Below are 22,095 nucleotides of genomic sequence, written 5' to 3'. Positions count from 1 at the left end.
GTGAGTTAGATACACATCAGCTTTAAGAGGAATCCGGCTTCTCTAGTGCCCCTGGAAGTGCCTCCAAGACCGCCTGTTGGCCCTTTAGCGATGGTGTCTGAATCCGGTCTGGTGATCATTTTACTCGGGCCACGGGTCTGCCTGTGGGGGTGACCTGCCTGTGAGTAGTGCGGAGACAGTCGCTAGGGTTGTCTATTGCCCTGTCTATGCCCAAAACCTTGCATTTTTTCTAAAAAGAGCAAAGTTGGTGGAGCCGTCCTTCCCATCGAAAGAGCAGCTGGAAAGGGTGGCCCCAGGAGTAGGGAATTCCCTTGCTCTGGAGGTGCCAGGTCGCTGGTCGAGAAGTGTATCTCTTCTGCAAGGTGGACGCGGCCAGGTCCTGGCAGAGCATCAGTGATTGTTCTTGGAAGACAATAGGGTAATTCTCTCTGGCCGCGTTAGATGTCCTCTTTTAGTTGGAAATCATACAGGCATACTAAGATATCCACTGGTGGGGCATTTTCTGCTCATTGGGGGCCAACTCTGTGTGCGTGGTTCAATTTGATCTCAGGGGATGGTCAAGCATCTTAAACAAAGCGAAAGAGATCCATGATGAAGCCCCTGAGAACTGTGCCTTCCGAATTGGATAGCCCTCCTCTGATACGAATGTTGTTACGCCTGGATCTATTTTCAAGGTCTATGGCGTGTGCCTGTAGATCTAATTGCTGGTCCCTGACCCTCAGGATGTCTTGTTGTAATGCCTCAATATCTTCTGTGTGGGTATTGCTATTGTCACCAATTTGGAGACTTGGTCCCCCAGTGTGTTTATCTATCCGGAATTCTCGTATGTCACTGGAGAGATCTTTCTTAACTTCCTGTAGATCATCTCAGAGGGTAGTAAATAAGGACTTGAGGAATGTGCGGTTCATCGGTTCATTCGATCCCTCTTCCTCTGGCGCTTGGTGTGCCGCTTGTGCTGAGGGCCGATCCACGGGTGGGCCCTGGACGGTCTAGAAAGCATGTTTTTCAAGGTGTGGTCATTTTTAGCTCTGGCCATCGCCCTTTGTAAGGGTGCTCTGGATAGCTCTCAAGGAATGGGGAGGCCTGCACCCTCCTTGTCAATGGAAGGCTGGGAGCCCACCTCTAGATAGCTCATTGTTCTGGGGTTTCCTGCAGCCCTGGGGTGTGAAATGCTGGTGTTGGTGTACCCGTGGGTTCCACTGTAGAATAAATATGGCCTGGTACAGTGAGAGAGCCTGGTCTGGTTAGTGGTTAATAGCCTTGGGTGGGGGCCTCCAGGCATCCCGATGGGGATATGGTGTTCGGCCTTCCCCCCACATGCTGAAGAGTCCCCACTGCATCGTCTGAAAACCTGAGATGAAGAGGGCAATTCTGTTAATGCCGAATCATCTGCTGGGAGGGGTGCAGGCTGAGCCACCAACTGACGCTACCTCCAGTATTCCAGTCTGCCACTCTCAGGATCACCACCAGCACTCTTTTAGGGCCAGGTATTCTGCCTCTCCCCTCTCCCTCCTGCACCACCTGAAATTCATATTGTGCCCTATATATTAAGGCTTGTCACAGTCTTTCACCTCTCTGGGCATACAAGGTGAGTTACGTTTGTGTGAGGCCAAGTGCTCCCTTGCCCAGTAGCCCCGTGGGGCTCCAGTCGTTTCTTGATCTCCCTCTGGGTTTCAAGGGTTTAGCCTTATTATTAAGTCACTGGCTTCTCCCGACTGTGATGGCATCATAGGGGGAGCTTTGCTGTGCGCGGCTGGAGTCTAACGGCGAGGGCCTGCCTAGTCCAGCCTGGGGCACTCCCTTGCCTCTGCCTCCCATTGTCTCTTCTCTCATAGCCCCAAAGTCCCTCCGGGCTGGCGAGGTAGTCCCGCTGAGACCTCTGCTCACCTTGGTAGAGGGGTTCCAGTCTCGGCGGGCTCTGTCTAGTGTCGATTCATATGGCTAATCCCGCTGTCTCAGGTGTGCGTGGCTGCCACTCCACTCCCCACCGCGTTAGGCTGCACCAGTGAGGCCGTGTGCCAACTCTCTGTCTCTGCTGTCTGTGCTGACGTGATAGGGGTACAAAAGGCCCGGGACGGTGGTGATGTTCGGCGGCGGTGCTAGAGAGACAGGGAGAGACGTCTCACTCAGTCGCCATCTTGGCCCCGCAAATATTCTTTGAAGAACATCAACTCACCCTTAGTTCCTTTCCAAATGCCCATCACATCAACTGTCTAATGCCCCAGTATCACTAGACAGTCTATCCAGTGATTGCATTGTAATATCCTATCTTGCATCAGTTTGTGCATAAACATATTTGAATAAATTTGTACCATGCCGCTATCTATTGAAATCCCTATGGTTTGCAGTTCAAAAGTATAAAAAGTATAGTACTAAATGCAGGAGCTGGGTAAGAAATATCCCCTTTCCTGGATTTTTTACATATCAAATTAAATTACTCAACTGCTTTTTTGCACTCTTCATGAGGTATAATGCGATATAGATGCATTAAATCACATGACAAAGGGATATATATTTTCTTCACATTCTCTATTCTGAAGCTTAGTAAAATATCTGTTGTGTCTTTGATCACTGTTAGAACATATAGCAACAATTCTTTCAGATGTTCATCAAGATGAACCGCAAATGGTACAGAGTATGGTTTCTGCCCGACTACTACGGGTCATAGTGGAGGATCAAATATGTCCTTATGTACTTTTGGAATACCAAAACGTATTGGAGTCAATTTTTTTTCTCCATCTATTAAATCATTGAATGTTGCTTCAATAATCAACTTTTCTATATTTTTCTGTATCTCTCATTCGTATTCTGTATGTGGTGGTAGATATTGCTTTTCATATATCAAATTGAGCATTTTAGAGTTGTACCATTTTTGAGCCATCTGTACAACTACTCCTTTATTTGTTTTTTTCCCTATTAACCTCCTCAATTTTGCCAAATTTTCAATCAACTGTAGTTCAGATTTTTTGTCATTAGTATGTGATCTTCGAGAGTTAACCATGATCTTCTGCACATCATTCTTCAATAACCTGTTGTTTTTTTTAACTTATCAATCATTTTATTAACAACTAGTGTATCTTGAACACTTTTAGATTTCGAATACGTCAAGTTCCTGTACGTTTGACAGTACTCATTGAATTACCTAGAAAACTTATAGATCAGTGTTTTAATTCCAAATAGATTGCTGCTTTTGTAAGAAATCCTAAAAAATTGTTTGGTGTATTTTTGATATTCTCACCAGTGATTTATCAACATTTATCTTTTTGATCTCTGTGTCTTCAGTTGCTCTTCTGTTCGCTTTATTGTACCCGTCCTGCATCTCGCTATCCTCTTTTTTTGGCAATGATTTCATCCAATTTCTCCATTTTGAATGTGTGTAAGGAGCTCTGTTTTAATTTGTTTATTGCTTTTATTTATTTTTTCAATTTAATTTTGTTAATGCGTGTGTGGTCACAATTGTCAAATTCAAACTACATTGTTTTTAGAATCGTATTCCATTTATTAATAAATAAAGTCTCAGTGTTCATTACATAACTTCTGTTTTAATACTATCTTCAAAACCCACAGGATTCTTTTCATGTTATGATATTAACTCAACGTTATAGCGTGCAATTTTTGTTTCACTGGCCTTTACATTTTCTGACTCACTGGAAATGCATGATCTCATATTATCCAATCTGTGGATTTTTCACTGCAACAAAAAAAAGAGACTTGGCAGACAAAAATATGAGTTGAGAGGTTACTAGCTATCTCTATGATCTTTGATCTGAGGAAATCTCTATGGATTTTTACCCTTGGTCTTTTATTTAAAACATGCATGTGATGTTCTAACGTTTTACTTTCACATGAACTGTCAAAATGAATTATGTGCTAGTAATGTGTTGAGAGGAAAAAAACAATAAAACGAATCATTCAATCAATCAATCATTTGTGAAGCGCTCAACATACCCACGAGGATCTCAAGGCGCGGGGAGGGGGGGTGCTACTGATCGAACAGCCAGGTCTTGAGTATCCTCCTGAAGATCAGCAGGCCTTGGGTCTGTCCTAGGCTCAGTGGGAGGGTGTTCCATGTCCTGGCGGCGAGGTGGGAGAAGGATCTCCCACCGGTGGTTGTTCTTCGGATGCGCAGGGCGGTGGCGAGTGAGAGGTCGGCAGAGCGTAGCTGGCGGTTGGGGATGTAGAAGGAGAGACGTCTGTTGAGGTAGGCTGAGCCGGTCTTGTGGAGTGCCTTGTGTGTGTGGGTGAGGAGCTTGAAGGATATCCTCTTGGAATGTGGCCGTGGCGTGGTACATCGAGGATCAGTCATGCCGAGGCGTTTTGGATGCATTGTAGTCGTTTGATGAGCTTGGTCGGGGCTCCCATATAGAGGGTGTTTCATTAGTCAAGTCTGCTGCTGACGAGGGCCTCGGTGACTGTCTTTATTGTATCTGTCGGGATCCATCTGCAGATCTTGCGGAGCATGCGGAGGGTGGTGGAGCAGGAGGAGGATACGGCGTTGACTTGCTTGGTCATTGAGGGCGTTGAGTCGAGGATGATTCCCAGGTTGCGTGCGTGGTCGGTGGGTGTTGGGGCTGCCCCCAGTGCCATCGGCCACCAGGAGTCGTCCCAGGCTGAAGGGTTAGAGCCGAGGATGAGGACCTCCGTCTTGTCCGAGTTCAGCTTCAGACGGCTGGTCTTCCTCAAGTCAGCGACGGCCTTCATTCCTTCGTGGAGGTTGGCTTTGGCGGTGATGGGGTCCTTGGTGAGGAGAGGATCAGCTGAGTGTCGTCGGCGTAGGAGATTATGTTGAGGTTGTGCTGTCGAACTACGTGTGCGAGCGGGGCCATGTAAATGTTGAACAGCGACGGGAGGGTCCCTGGGGTAGGCCGCAGATCCTCTCGGAGGCTTTGGAATGGAATGGGGGAGGCAGAAGCTCTGGGTTCTGCCGGTGAGGTAGGAGATGGTCCAATCCTGCGCCTTGTTTCGAATCCCTGCGGCGTGGAGGCGTGCGCGTAGTGTGCATTGGCAGACAGTGTCGAAGATGGCAGAGAGGGCTAGGAGGATGAGTGCTGCGGTCTCGCCAATGTCCAGCAGGGTCCTGATGTCGTCGGTGGCGGCAATGAGGGCAGTCTCGGTGCTGTGGTTGCTGTGGAACCCTGACTGGGAAGAGTCCAGGATTCTGTTTTCTTCGAGGTAACGGGTTAGCTGCTGGTTGACGGTTTTCTCGATGACCTTGGCTGGGAAGGGGAGTAGAGAGATGGGCCGGAAGTTCTTGAGGTCTCTTGTGTCTGCATTAGGGTTTTTGGAGTAGGGCGTTGATCTTGGTGTGTTTCCAGATCTCTGGGAAGGTCGGGGTCTCGAGGGAGAGATTGATGACATTGCACAGGTGGGATGCGATGGAGCTGCTTGCTCTGTTGAAGACGTGGTGCGGGAATGGGTCTGACAGAGAGCCGGAGTGGATTGTTAGTATTGTCTTGATGGTGTCATCGATGCTCATGCTGGCTTAGGCTAGCAGGGGGTCGTGGTCGATGGTGTGCGGAGGGTCTGTTGTGTTGCTGTCTGTTGGGCTGTCTGGGTGTTGAAGCTGTCGTGGATGTCTATCTTGCGGTCGAAGAAGGTGGCGAGGGAGTCGCACAGGGCTTGCGACGGCGGGATGTCGTTGGTGTTAGAGCTGGGGTTGGAAAGTTCCTTCACAACGTTGAAGAGCTCCTTGCTATTGTGTGCGTTGTTGTCGAAGCGGTCTTTGAAGGAGGTCCTCTCGGTTGCCCTGATGAGGTGGTGGTGTTTGCGGATGGCATCCATGTGTGCTGCGTGGCTGTCCGGAGTTTGTTCACTGTGCCATTTCTTCTCTAGTGTCCGGCAGGCTTGCTTGGAGGCTAGGAGTTCTGGGGTGAACTAGCTGGCCCTGTTGCTGGTGTCTCTGTGGGGCGGTTTCTCCAGCAGGGGAAGGGTGCTGGCGCAGTCCTTGATCCAGGGTCTGAGACTGTGGGCAGCGTCGTCGGTTTTGGAGGGTTCGTGGGTGGACTGACAGCAAGGTTTGCGTGTAGTTGGTCTTCAGTGATATTGCTCCAGCAGCGACGGGGGATCTGTTGGGTGCGGTGGCGTGTGGTGGGTTTCTAGAAGGTGAAGTGGATGCAGCAGTGGTCGGTCCAGAGGAGACTGAACTGCCAAGCCATGTCTTCCCTGGACCGGAATCAAGCATCTTAGGACCAGTTTCTGGCTATCAGCCGTCTTCAGCCAAGATAACTTGACTCCAGTGGCGCAGTGAGCACGGGACCCATGTCTGGGCATACCCTTCCCACATAGGGTGAACAGCAAAACAGACAAGGTGATGAATGGAATGTTGCACATTGGCAAAACATTCACCCCCAGTCACAGATCTGGGTTTAATCCGTTGTTATTTTGCTCACCACGCAACCCCAGTTCAGACATGGCCATATGCAAATCAGTCTTGACCCTGTGCCTCATGGGAACAGTCCAGACCGAACTGCCAAGCCATGTCTTCCCTGGACCGGAATCAAGCATCCTAGGACAGGTTTCTGGCTATCAGCCGTCTTCACCAGTACAGCTTGACTCCAGTGGCGCAGTGAGCACGGGACCCACGTCTGGGCATACCCTTCCAACATAGGGTGAACAGCAAAACACACAAGGTGATTGACGGAATGTTGCACATTGGCAAAACATTCACCCCCAGTCACAGATCTGGGTTTAATCCATCGTTATTTTGCTCACCACGTCACCCCAGTTCAGGCATGGCCATATGCAAATCAGTCTTGACCCTGTGCCTCATGGGAACAGTCCAGGCCGAACTGCCAAGCCATGTCTTCCATGGTCCGGAATCAAGCATCCTAGGACCGGTTTCTGGCTGTCAGCCGTCTTCAGCCAGGTAGCTTGACTTCAGTGGCGCAGTGAGCACGGGACCCACGTCTGGGCATACCCTTCCCACACAGGGTGAACAGCAAAACACACAAGGTGATGGACGGAATGTTGCACATTGGCAAAACATTCACCCCCAGTCACAGATCTGTGTTTAATCTATCGTTATTTTGCTGGCCACCCCAGTTCAGACATGGCCATATGCAAATCAGTCTTGACCCTGTGCCTCATGGGAACAGTCCAGACCGAACTGCCAAGCCATGTCTTCCCTGGACCGGAATTAAGCATCCTAGGACCGGTTTCTGGCTATCAGGTGTCTTCAGCCAGGATAGCTTGACTCCAGTGGCGCATTGACTCCAGTGGCGCAGTGAGCACGGGACCCACGTTTGGGCATACCCTTCCCACATAGGGTGAACAGCAAAACACACAAGGTGATGGACGGAATGGTGCACATTGGCAAAACATTCACCCCCAGTCACAGATCTGGGTTTAATCCATCGTTATTTTGCTCACCACGCCACCCCAGTTCAGCCATGGCCATATGCAAATCAGTCTTGACCCTGTGCCTCATGGGAACAGTCCAGACCGAACTGCCAAGCCATGTCTTCCCTGGACCGGAATCAAGCATCCTAGTACCGGTTTATGGCTATCAGCCGTCTTCAGCCAGGATAGCTTGACTCCAGTGATGCAGATTCAAAGTATTTGGATACTACCCAGATTTACTATTTAGTAAGAAGAGTCTGTAGACATTCTCCCCGCTGTGATTCAGATATAAAAAGCTGTCTGTACCTGGTTACTATGATCAGCTTCCACTAACCAGTGGTAGTGTGAAGGCCTCATCATAGGATGGTGGACACCCACATCAAAAGGAATACCAATATGTGAGGACACCCCAAACACCCAGAAGAGCCTGGTACTCTGTTGAAGAACAACATACCAAACCCATGTAAAGAATGTGTCCAGACACTGCTTTCCTGCACAATAAAACATTCCTAGTCTGCCAAAATGTCAACATGGACAACGGATATTTACATGGGAAAATCACATTAAATGTTTAATCCGACAGACAAGTATATGGGCTTTATGCAGTAGAAGTATTAACATTTATTCAGGACCTTGACTTCGATAACCTGCAGGGAAAGGGGACTGACCTATGTATGGGAACTTTAGCTGGTGAAGGTTGACATTATTTTAGGATCTTATATCTTAACAAGTTTAGGATTACAACCAGTTTCTATATGGCATCAGTGTTTATTGAGGAAAAGGCACGCCTGGACCAAATATTGGACGAATGTACAGTCAGGATCAACCAGGGTTATGTCAAGCTACTTGGACAATATTACTAAACAAGAACTACTGATTGAGGGAAAGGATAGGTTGGGTCAGAGCTCCAGACACCAATGATTTGGGTATAGTTTTCCATGGAGGGATTATCAATTGATTAATCCCACATCTACTCACACTTTAAACAGAGATGCTGGAGTCTTGTACACTGGTACCAGCATGTAAAACCATAATTATATATCCCGAAAGTCTGGCAAGGACCCAAAGGGATGTTCTCTATATGGAATCTTCTCATGGCTTCATTGAGACATTATGACCCGGCCAGACTGATCTTCATGAAATTGACTGAGGCAGACCACACACTAGAATTCATGGATCAGCCCAGATTCATTCATGGCAGACATGCGCACAAGCTCTCAGTCAGTAACATTTGATTATGTCGCAGAGTCAGAGATGACCATGAAAAGTTGTAATTTTACTCGATGCAGAAAAGGCCTTTGAGTTGCTCAGCTGACTTGGCTGCACAAAATCTATGACTGCATAAATCTAGGCCCATAGTTCAAATCCTGGTTCAGAGCATTAGCCAGAAAAGTAAAATCAACCCACTTTCAACCATAGTTTGAATGGCACAGTGAGAGAGCAAGTGAAACGAATGCAACACTACGATGGATGGTGTAGTGAATTTGGGGAATTCTCCCATTAAGCACATTGTGAAAAAATAGGGCCAAATGGAGCACTGTTTTGCAATCTACCTAATGAAATTAGCAAAGAAGTTATGTTTGGAAGCAGTTTTGAATGGTTACTCATGAAATGGTTTAGGAATCAAAGTTTGCTCCCTAGGAAATGCCCCAGACAGGTTTGGGAACCTAAAACAGAAATGGGAGGTGTGGGTAAGACTGCTTGATGACACAGGCTGGAGAGAAGCGCACAAAGCGCCCCCCGACCCCCGTAAAATTGGAATCTCCTCCTCTGTTTGGCTGATAAAGCTTCCCTATCTGCATATGACCTGCCTCATACCAGGCAACCTCTGGAATGCTCCTTGAACCCCAATGTTTCCAGCGCACACACCCACTTGCAGATTTTGACATGGCGTTTTTCCAGCACTGCAAAGGAATGGGGAATAATGGATAAACCACTTACTTGTGTTTTGAAGAGACCAGTTGGACTGTGCCCAAGGGTGGCCTTAGGACTATTGAATGAAACAAGGGGCACAAGGGGGGATCGTGTACTAGTGGGAGCGGCAGCGGTACTGGCCAAGAGAGACGTTGAACGCAAATGGAAATTTCCAAATCCTCCCACACTCTAGGAGTGGAGATCAGCAAAGGACTAGTGTTGGGACCAGGAAGAGCCCATTTATACATATATATGGCCAGAGGCTGTTCTAAGAAACATGACAGAATAAGGGATGGTGGTGGGAATACGATGGCATGATGAAAGTAACTAGTGAAGGACTTTGATACCATGAGGACCCTTGAAAAGATACATGGCTAGGTTGGGAGGGAATGGATGCGATGTTGTCAGAATGGTTTTGTTGTGTAATGTCTTGTTAAAAAGAATAAAATATGATTATTGAAAAAAGTCTGCCCACTGGGGATGATCTTCTGCTGGGGGTTTGGAACGGTGTGCTATTACATGTTTTGAGAGAATTAGGTTAAATTGTGGATTTTACAGGAGAAATATCGAATACATTGGCTAAAACAAACCATAGGATTTATCTGTGATTATGTTTTCCCCAGTTAGACCACTGCGCCTCTACTGGCCTGGTCGCCCCCACGCTCCTCCTATCTCCCGCTCCCGCTCCTGTGCCTACCTGCTGCCTGTGCCCGCCGCCTGTGCCTGCCGCCGACGCCGCCTGCTCCCTCCTCCGGCGCCCCAGCCACCGCAGGGCCGCCCGACAAGCCCGCACTAGATTTTCCCGCCACTGCCAGCCCGCGGCCCCGCCCCCCCGCCAGCCGATTGGCTAACTTGCTCCCGCCTCCCCGCAGACCCTCCCTACCGGCTCCCTTCTTAAAGGGATCCAGACTCCAACCAGGGAGCGACCACTGCGCCTCTACTGGCCTGGTCGCCCCCACACTCCTCCTATCTCCCGCTCCTGTGCCTACCTGCTGCCTGTGCCCGCCGCCTGTGCCTGCCGCCGACGCCGCCTGCTCCCTCCTCCCTCCTCCGGCGCCCCAGCCACCGCAGAGCCGCCCGACAAGCCCGCACTAGATTTTCCCACCGCTGCCAGCCCGCGGCTCCGCCCCCGCCAGCCGATTGGCTAATTATCTCCCGCCTCCCCGCAGACCCTCCCTACTTGCTCCCTTCTTATGATGCCCCCAGAGCGACCGTGCAGCGGACGCGCACAGCGGGAGCACCGATTGAGCGCCGAAGGTGCGCCAAAGGTAAGCCCGTCTGCGCCCGTCCCGCCTGGACCGCGCCCAGTGCCAGGACCCCACAGTCACCAGCCCTCTCGCCGGACCTATGCCGTCACCGACCTCTACGCACTCAACGCTGGCAGACTCCCGGGCTGCTACCGAGCCACCCCGAGACGCACCCACGGACCCTTCTGCTGCAACGCCTGCAAGTTCACCTGCATGCGGACCTGCACCACTCCAGCAGTGCCCAAGACCTCGACGAGCATCAGCAGCAGCCACCTGAAGTGCATCCTGCTCAACACCCGCTCAGTCCACAGACACGCCGTCGAGCTCTAGAACCTGCTCGACACAACATCACCGGACGTCGCCTTCTTCACGGAAACCTGGATGAACGCCTCCTCAGCGCCCGACATCGCCATCCAGGACGGCTACAAGATCATCCGGAGGGACCGCATCAGTCAGACAGGAGGAGGTATCGCCATCATCCACAGGAACTCCATCCGCATCACGACCAACACCGACGACACCCTCGCACCCGCCGAGCACCTGCACTTCCAGATCCACATCAACCCCAGGACCACCCTCAGAGGCACCCTCATCTACAGACCCCCAGGACCACGCACACAATTCAGCGAGGACATCGCCGACTTCGTCAGCCCGCATGCCCTCCCCTCCGCTGACTACATCCTCCTCGGGGACCTCAACTTCCACCTGGAGAACAACAACGACCGCAACACCACCACCCTGCTGGACAACCTCGCCAACCTCGGACTCAAGCAACTGGTGACCACCCCTACCCACTACGCCGGACACACTCTTGACCCCATCTTCTCCTCCAGCAAGGACATCACCTTCAGCCACGCCACCGGACTCCACTGGACGGACCACAGCTGCGTCCACTTCAGCTTCAAAAGGACCACGAACCACCACCACCAGCAACAGGTTGCACGCAGAAGCTGGAACAAGATCACAGCCGACCAGCTCGCAACCTCCCTGAGCAAGAACCCACCCACCAGCGCAACGAACCCCAGCCAAGCAGCTACCAACCTTACGAAGTGGATCAGCGGCTGTGCAGACGACCTCGCCCCTCTGAGGACCCCGCCTAGCAGACCCAGCAGCAAGAAAGCCCCATGGTTCACCGACGAACTCAAGAACTCGAAGAACTGCAGAGCCCTTGAGAAAGCCTGGCGCAGAGACCCAACACCGGACAACATGACTGCCCTCAAGCTCGCCACCCGAACACACCACCAACTGATCCACACCACCAAGAAAACTGCATTCAAGGAACGACTGGACAACAACGCACACAACAGCAAGGAACTCTTCAACATCGTTAAAGAGCTCTCCAACCCCAACGCCGGAAACAACGACATCACCCCTTCGCAAGACCTCTGCAACTCCCTCGCCTCCTACTTCCACAACAAGATCGCAGACATACACAACAGCTTCAGCACTCAACCGACGCACGCCATGACCGAACCACCGCCCCCGACCACCACCCTCCGCACCTGGACCCCGATCAGCACCGAAGACACCATCCGCACGATGAACTCCATCCACTCCGGATCTCCGACCGACCCTTGCCCTCACTACGTCTTCAACAAGGCCGACGCTGTCATCGCACCCCACCTGCGGGACATCATCAACACCTCATTCAACACCGCCACCTTCCCGGAGAACTGGAAGCACGCCGAACTCAGCGCCCTACTAAAGAAGCCATCAGCCGACCCCTTCGACCTCAAAAACTACCGACCCATCTCGCTGCTCCTGTTCCCCGCAAAAGTAATCGAGAAGACCGTCAACAAGCAGCTGGCTGCCTTCCTCGAGACAAACGGATCCCTCGACCTCTCACAGTCTGGCTTCAGGGCCAACCACAGCACCGAGACCACCCTGATCGCAGCCACCGATGACATCTGAGCTCTGCTCGACAACGGAGAAACAGCGGCCCTCATCCTCCTAGACCTCTCCGCGGCCTTCGACACCGTCTGCCACCGTACCCTAGTACAGCGCCTCAGCAACGTCGGTATCCACAAGAAGGCACTGGAGTGGACCATCTCCTTCCTCGCCGGAAGGACACAGAGAGTCCGCCTCCCCCCGTTCAGATCAGAAGCCACCGAAGTCATCTGCGGCGTTCCTCAAGGCTCCTCGCTCAGCCCAACCCTCTTCAACGTCTACATGAGTCCCCTCGCAGCCATCGCACGACAGCACAACCTCAACATCATCTCCTACGCCAATGACACCCAGCTGATCCTCTCCCTCACCAACGCCCCCGCCACCGCCAGAGCCAACCTACACGAAGGGATGAAGGAAGTAGCCGAATGGATGAAGAACAGCCGCCTGAAACTGAACTCGGACAAGACGGAAGTCCTCATCCTGGGATCCTCACCCTCTGCCTGGGATGACTCCTGGTGGCCACCTGCCTTAGGCAGCGCACCCAAACCAACAGACCACGTACGCAACCTGGGCTTCATCCTGGACTCCTCCCTCTCCATGACCAGACAAGTCAACGCTGTCTCCCCGTCGTGCTTCAACATCCTGCGCATGATACGCAAGATCTTCCGGTGGATCCACAGGAAGACGGTCACCCAGGCCCTCGTCACCAGCCGACTGGACTACGGCAACTCCCTCTACGCCGGAATCACCGCCAAACTCCAGAAGAGACTCCAGCGGATCCAGAACGCCTCAGCAAGACTCATCCTGGACATCCCCCGCCGCAACCACATCTCCGGACACCTGCAAGACCTGCACTGGCTCCCGGTCAACAAGAGAATCACCTTCCGTCTCCTCACCCACGCACACAAAGCCCTGCACAACCAAGGACCAGGATACCTCAACAACCGCCTCAACTTCTACGCTCCCAAACGCCAGGTCCGATCGACCGGCCACGCCCTCGCCGCTGTCCCCCGCATCCGAAGAGCTACCACAGGGGGAAGGTCCTTCTCCTACCTCGCCGCGAAGACCTGGAACTCCCTACCGACCAACCTCCGCCTGACCCAGGACCACCTCGCCTTCAGGAAGCAGCTCAAGACCTGGCTGTTCGAGCAGTAGCGGATCCCCCTCCCCAAGCGCCTTGAGACCCTCCGGGTGAGTAGCGCGCTATAGAAATGCTCTGATTGATTGATTGATTGATAAAGTTTCCCAGTACTTTCATGGTGTGCCAGATAAGTCCTCCCCAGAAGGTTGGAAGGTTCATCCCTAAGAAACTTATGCAGTAGTAGTCTGCAGTAGCAGACAATTTTCAGTCCAATTTACCTATAGGTAAAGGGCATTAGTATTACGGGGAAAGTTGTGTAGTCTGGGAGTACGATTTGTCTCATTGGGGAACTCTGGGATCTCACCAACCGTAGCACATATGTAGCTTTTCTTATCACACACCTGGCTTGTGCTTCTTGGCCTTAATTTTAGAGTTTGTCTTCAAAGTTTTAAAGATCTGTTATATGTAATGGTCTTATATGAGTATCCCTCTGAGATATATGGAATGCATGGGTTTTATAAAGATTTGAATGGTTTTAATAAAAGCTTATGAAATATGATTTTGTAAGATATGTCTACACCATCTTCCTTCAATTGCACCTTACCCACCATCTACACCATCATCTCCATTCAGTTTCCCTTCTTGCTCTTTCCATCTAATGTTCATGTCACATATTATGACTGAGAATATACTTTATGCAATAACACTTTATCAATATAAATTGAGAAATTCCTCATAAGAAATTATGAATTTCCAGCCAAAAGCAGCAAGAGAAGCAAACTGTAGTAGTGTTAGTGGTGAGAGAAGTATTATGCTAGCGCAGGACCGGGCCCATAGAAGCTAACAAAGTCCTCCATACATCAGCTTGTAATTTTCATCAAATACTGACAGACACTTATTTTAGAGTCATCATTATAACAGAGGTTGCTAGTATAACTCGCCTTTCTTCTTACTTTTTCCTTATGCAGTTTTTCTTTCATTCATGCTGGCTTAATCGCAACAGGCAGAAGGAGCACCTTTAGTTAGACTATGAGTCTACCGAAGACATTTCACACTAGGTTTAATTTCCCAAAACAGAAGCAACTGCAGAGTTACAAAAACAATGATTAGTTGTTCAGTCCAAAGAAGATATCGAGACACATATATTCTTAATATTCTTTCTTTATTTCTTTACTTACATATTCAAAAAGGAACAAGGGTACAGCCATCGCGTTTTGTCCCAAAGCATAGGGACTTCCTTAGGGATGTTACAAAACATGTAAGACAATAACTTGTAAGCAAGCAGACAATATAAACTAATAGCAGCTACAAATCTTTAACATATCGTGCACATGAAAGCGACATAACAATTGACAAATTTTTAAAGCAACACAAAACAGATAATACAAAAAATAATATCAACAATAACCCTAGTTTGTGTGAAGATAGTACACACGAGTGTATGATAATGTGTCTTGAATAAGGCTAAGATTTAGGATATATAACTATAAGAAGTAAATACAATCTCTGTAGAAAAATAAGAGTCACAAGTTACCAGCATTACCATATGCCTACATTCATGAGAAACACAATATTAAACTACATACTTTAGTTGTCTAAGAGAATATAGTAACACCCTATAGCTTCCCTCGTTTATTTATCAGGTACAACCTATTAGCTCTGGATCAACAAGACATAGAAAACGTGTTAATTTGTTCAAAAGAAGAAATGACTTGTACAACAAATGTAAAGATTTCAAGAATTTACGTACTCCTGAACAATATAGTAGGGTCTCATCTTTCAACAAAGTTGTACCCCGTAAAGTGCATGTTCACATTTATACCCAATAGGTAATCCTACAAATACTATAGTACTTACCACAAGAATGTGAAACTTGTCCTAAGTTACATGCAAAGTTCTTTCCCGTTAAAATTCATTGTGTAATAACTAAAGGAAAGAAATATGTATGCAGTAAGCTCCTTAAACAATGAAGTAGAAGAAAAGGTCATAAAGAAAGAACATATAAGTCAAAGAAATATCCCTGGACTCCCTCCTAGGTAGGTGCACCCACTCTACTCTACCGTAATCACTCTTCATTCACTCAGCGTGTCCCATGGGGTACTCATTAAATATAGTTCCCAAACTAAAATGTAACGTTTACAGTCTTTTTATAAAAAATCACACACAATTCTCCTTCGTAATAGGAGACAAGTTTATATTTAAAATTTCAGAAAAAATATTATTCTGAAAACATTGAACATGGGGATATCTCATACAGTACAATAAAATAGATTAAATTAAAATACAGTCACAATCCTAATTGAACATCAACATTACACAAAAATATAGAAGCATGTGACATAGTTTAATCAATGAACATAATAACATCATACATAATCAGATACAAAAAGAAAAGCAAAAGAAACCCCCTCGTCTCTATTGATCAGATGATATTACAACAAGTTACTCAGATCAAATAGCCTTCCCAAAATTTTTCTGTGACTTCCAGTATCCAAAATTTGTGTATATCTGGAGCCCGCGCTTGCTTAGATTTTTGAGAGAGACCCCTTATGAACCAGGGGATTGGAGTACTTTAAACAGAAAAAAAGGGTTTTCCCTTGGCTGACACACTTATATTCTCATGCCCATTCGCATGTATTTCTATACAGATATTAAGCCACATACATTGCAATCTATCCACACATTTGTTGTATAGTTTAAAACATGTATTCTTACAAAGTCTTTTACTTTGGTACAAAATTGTTAGACAGTTTTAAAAGGAATTTTTCATAGTCACAAAACACATTCACAATATGACATTTTACAATATAGTATTTAAAAACATTTCATTAACACAGTATCATACACTTAAATGATTAAAAAGGGCAATGGTAAATATTTTGCACTGGGTTATAAAAAGGAGAAAATCACATCAAGGGAGAGACAAACAAAAGACATAAACAATTAGTCATAAAAGTTACACATCTGAGACCCTAATATTGTCAAAAACTAAGCCTAGGCCCGTTATTTTCTGGACTCCAGGGTAGATTGGTTCTCTTGATTGTGTGTATGCTGTGTTGACGCGTTTTGATGGCTATTTATTGATACTCTGCCATCTTTTTCAAGACTGCGTGATTCGTCTCTCCTAGGGGCTGGGCACTGGATGGTTGCCACTGTCAGAAATTCTCCTGGGAATAAACAATATGCTATCAGAATTTATACATATAGAATCATTCTCACTTCATAAGTTCTTAATTTACATGTTCACTACATTCCTGAGGATAATGTTATGTTTAGGGAACAAGTCGCCTAGATTTTATCATTAGGATATGAATTCTTCATCCTTCACTCTCATGTTTTAAAGTGTTTCTATGGGGTCCCTTGGTATTACTCTGCCTCCATATGTTTAGGTAACCGCCCAGATGGTCTGTTCATCAATACTACTATTATAAAGAGAGAACACAAACCTTTGAGCCAGGTAAACTCAAAAAGTACTGTACCAATCACTACACCCAATACACCATTTGAAAGGAGAGATGTAGCAGAAGGACATAGGCTATAGATGTGGACACCATATACATTAAAAAAGCAAAAACGCCAAAAGTGGGAAAGTAGTCCCTTGTGGGCGTTGGCGTGGGCGTGTCAAAGAAAAGATGTTGGCGTTTAGAGGGGCGTCTCAAAGAAAAGATGTGGGCGTTTACAGGGGCATGGCCCAAAGTACAAACAATAAACATATGCCAAACGATTTCACTGATTTCACTGTGCAAGGCACACACTTCACCACACACTTCAATGTGCATAGCGCAAATGTGATTTCAATGATTTCACTGTGCAAGGCACACACACTGTGCATCCCACGCATTTGCAAAGGGCCGCCTATCACTCGCCTTGACATTCGCGCATTCGTCGGCGTTACCCTTCAAACATTAACGCCTTCGTGTGATGACATCCAAAAAGGGGCGCGCCTTCCATAATAATACAGTGCCACAGGGGGCAGGCTTACAAAAAGGGCCGCGTATCATTCGCGTTGCTTCGCACAGCCCACCAATCACGACACACAATGATTAACACACACACGAGTTGCGATACAAAAATATAACAAATGTTTAACCATTTGACAAACGACAACGTTGTCACAGGGGGAGGATTGTAAACAAAAGAGGCACACATTTCTTAGACAAGAAAGCCAATCGATGGAACATGAACGAGACTTTACTCACAAGGCTTCGAATAATTACGTATGCTGAGAATTTTAAAAGTACACAAACACTTCCGAATTTCAAACACTCTGCGTTATCAGTGGAACACTGCCAGAACATGCGCCGATAAAACCAAAAAAAAAGACATTAGTAAAGGGATCGAAAACGTAAACAAGGAAAGCCCCTTTCACAAACAAGCAATTTCAGCAAAAAACATCTGAGCAACCACTGTAACACTTGCTGCACTTGCTGCACTTGCAGCGCAAATTACAACATTTGGGAAACAACAATATTCGCACACAGGGGGAACACTCTCAACAAGGACAGCAAAACAAAATTAGGTGTGGCTCAATGAAAACCTGCGGATGAATTAAACACACACATTACTAATGCAAACAAAAGGTAAAGGCAACACTGAACATCGGCCATCCCCGGACATCGTTGGGACGGGCTGCTAGTACATGATAAATGGGGACCATTCTCTTATCACCCAGACTCTTTTTTTGGTGTGGTATTGGTCTATATATGATTATTGGGATGGGGGAGGTTATAACCAATGTTATAGGTTACAAAGTATACCTGGAGAACATAGTTCTTCTTCATCGTGATCTGTTAAGCTACCCTTTTCTATGGGCTTCTTGGACTTACCTACAATCTAACTTATCTCGGGTGTTGGTTCCTACACCATTTATTATATAGGAAAACCATTTTTTCTATTTTTACCTGTTCACATGACAGTTATAGTCTTGAGCGGTTTGTTCGCGACCTCAACTCTCCGGACGTATATTTCCTTTCAAAACTGCATTCTTTATAGGAAAAAGATGAACGTATTAATTCCCTGATATTACTTGACTGGATAAATGTTGGTCGTAAGATATGATTTAAACGGATACCTTATGAAAGATATGGTGATTCCTCGAGTCCGCCTGTCTTTTAATTTCTTTCGTTTCATACACCTTGTTGCCTGAAACATATATTTTATGTTTTACTGTCTGGGGTACCGCTCTGTTCCATATCTTACAATCTGAATTATTATTATTTACTTCTTACCAATTGTCTTTATATGATGTTGTTATTAATTGGTCTGTTGTATGACGGACTCTAGTTCTTACTCTGGGTTCCACGTCCTGATAAAATGCCCACAGCTTCTCTCTGAAATATACATTTAAAGGGCGTTGTTATATAAGCCTATCCTTCAGTTGGACTGAAATTATGGCCCAGATAACTACCCAGTCTAGCCCCCGCGTCTTACCGTGTTGAATCGGGTGAACCTCCTAGTGGAGAGTGGTTCAGCTGACAGACTTCTTGGGATAGTATTTAGTCTCTAGGTAACCTTCTTGGGCAGTCTTCAATCTAAAAGAGTTTTAGATAAAGTGCAGGGACTTTTTAGTAGTCATACTTCCCGTGTTTTAAATGTTTAATAGGGTCGGGTGGGGAAGTTGTCTTACCGGCTATCTCCTACAGAGTAGCGTTCCACTCCCTTCTCTGGCAGCAGTCTTGACGTCTGAGATCGCGGTCCCGGAATAAAAGATCATTTATTGCCGTTCCTGTTGGAATTTAAACCCATGTTCCGGCTTTACCATTGGCTACGTTTTGATACCCGACAGCTGGTTATACTAATTAGTATTCCCCGCGTTTAAGTTTTGCCGCTTGTTTCTTAGTTTTTCACTTTCCCATTACGGCGCGAGTTCCAAGCCTCATTATGATTCTTGAGTTTCAAGCCTCGTTTTCAACCCCGGCCACGATCTTAGCCTCGCTCTGATATTTTTCGGAACGCGTCCCAAGACTCTTTCTCAGTCGCGGCCATGTTTATTTATTTATGAACCTATCGATTCTAATCCGGGCGCAGGCTTGAAACTCAAGAATCATAATGAGGCTTGGAACTCGCGCCGTACTGGGAAAGTGAAAAACTAAGAAACGAGCGGCAAAACTTAAACGCGGGGAATACTAATTAGTATAACCAGCTGTCGGGTATCAAAACATAGCCAATGGTAAAGCCGCAACATGGGTTTAAATTCCAACAGGAACGGCAATAAATTATCTTTTATGCCGGGACCGCGATCTCAGACGTCAGGACTGCTGCCAGAGAAGGGAGTGGAGCGCTACTCTGTAGGAGATAGCCGGTAAGACAACTTCCCCACCCCGACCCTATTAAACATTTAAAACGCGGGAAGTATGACTACTAAAAAGTCCCTGCACTTTATCTAAAACTCTTTTAGATTGATGACTGCCCAAGAAGGTTACCTAGAGACTAAATACTATCTCAAGAAGTCTGTCAGCTGAACCACTCTCCACTAGGAGGTTCACCCGATTCAACACGGTAAGACGCGGGGGCTAGACTGGGTAGTTATCTGGTCCATAATTTCAGTCCAACTGAAGGATAGGCTTATATAACAACGCCCTTTAAATGTATATTTCAGAGAGAAGCCGTGGGCATTTTATCAGGACGGGGAACCCAGAGTAAGAACTAGAGTCCGTCAGACAATAGACCAATTAATAACAACATCATATAAAGACAATTGGTAAGAAGTAAATAATAATAATTCAGATTGTAAGATATGGAACAGAGCGGTACCCCAGACAGTAAAATATAAAATATATGTTTCAGGCAACAAGGTGTATGAAACGAAAGAAAAGACAGGCGGTCTCGAGGAATCACCATATCTATCATAAGGTATCCGTTTAAATCATATCTTACGACCAACATTTATCCAGTCAAGTAATATCAGGGAATTAATACGTTCATCTTTTTCCTATAAAGAATGCAGCTTTGGGAGGAAATATACGTCTGGAGTGTTGAGGTCGCGAACAAACCGCTCAAGACTATAACTGTCATTTGAACAGGTAAAAATAGAAAAAATGGTTTTCCTATATAATAAATGGTGTAGGAACCAACACCCGAGATAAGTTAGATTGTAGGTAAGTCCAAGAAGCCCATAGAAAAGGGTAGCTTAACAGATCACGATGAAGAAGAACTATGTTCTCCAGGTATACTTTGTAACCTATAACATTGGTTATAACCTCCCCCATCCCAATAATCATATATAGACCAATACCACACCAAAAAAAGAGTCTGGATAATAAGAGAATGGTCCCCATTTATCATGTATGAACAGACCATCTGGGCGGTTACCTAAAGATATGGAGGCAGAGTAATAACAAGGGACCCCATAGAAACGCTTTAAAACATGAGAGTGAAGGATGAAGAATTCATATCCTAATGATAAAATCTAGGCGACTTGTTCCCTAAACATAACATTATCCTCAGGAATGTAGTGAACATGTAAATTAAAAACTTATGAAGTGAGAATGATCTATATGTATAAATTCTGATAGCATATTGTTTATTCCCAGGAGAATTTCTGACAGTGGCAACCATCCAGTGCCCAGCCCCTAGGAGAGACTAATCACACAGCCTTGAAAAAGATGGCAGAGTATCAATAAATAGCCATTGAAACGCGTTGACGCAGCATACACACAATCAAGAGAACCAATCTACCCTGGAGTCCAGAAAATAACGGGCCTAGGCTTAGTTTTTGACAATATTAGGGTCTCCGATGTGTATCTTATATGACTAATTGTTTATGTCTTTTGCATGTCTCTCTCTTGATGTGATTTTCTCCTCTTTATAATCCAGTGCAAAATATTTACCATTGCGCTTTTTAATCATTTAAGTGTATGATACTGTGTTAATGAAATGTTTTTAAATGTTATATTGTAAAATGTCATATTGTGAATGTGTTTTGTGACTATGAAAAATTCCTTTTAAAACTGTCTAACAATTTTGTACCAAAGTAAAAGACTTTTTAAGAATAAATGTTTTAAACTATACAACAAATGTGTGGATAGATTGCAATGTATGTGGCTTAATATCTGTATAGAAATACATGCGAATGGGCATGAGAATATAAGTGTGTCAGCCAAGGGAAAACCCTTTTTTTACTATATCTGGAGCCCACCGGGCATTATTTGGATTCTATTTTACGTAGTGCGTTGACGCGTTTCGGTGTTTGGGCCGTGGTTATGGTCACACCTTCTTCAGGACAGGGCATATTCATATGGGGTCATCAAGTTCTTATTACTGGTATCCTCTGTTATTGAAATTAGATGGTCTGGGTATCCTGTCAGGTAATTATGTTATATTTCTATTACCACATCGGGTAATGATCCTTAGTTGGACAGTGGTCCGTGGTTGGATCTCTTCGACGTTCTGTAAGTGGGTCTCTGTAAAAATTCTGTACCGGTTGTTATCCCTCTGATCTTGAATACATGCGGAGATTCTCTTATTCCGGGGAACTCTCTTCTTTTGTCATTTGGTATTGATTATTCGCCGAGGCTTCACTTTAGGTGCAGACTCTCTGATGAGTCCTTCTGTACACTTTTAAGAACTGGATATGTTCTGCTCGTGTTTCACCGCCATCTTGGCCTCGGGTACGTCTCGTTCTTCGTC

Source organism: Lissotriton vulgaris, chromosome 6, assembly GCF_964263255.1.
Source record: "Lissotriton vulgaris chromosome 6, aLisVul1.2, whole genome shotgun sequence".
In the NCBI taxonomy this organism is placed as follows: domain Eukaryota; kingdom Metazoa; phylum Chordata; class Amphibia; order Caudata; family Salamandridae; genus Lissotriton; species Lissotriton vulgaris.
The sequence above is the reverse complement of the archived record's forward strand: the minus strand, read 5'-3'. Positions refer to the sequence as shown.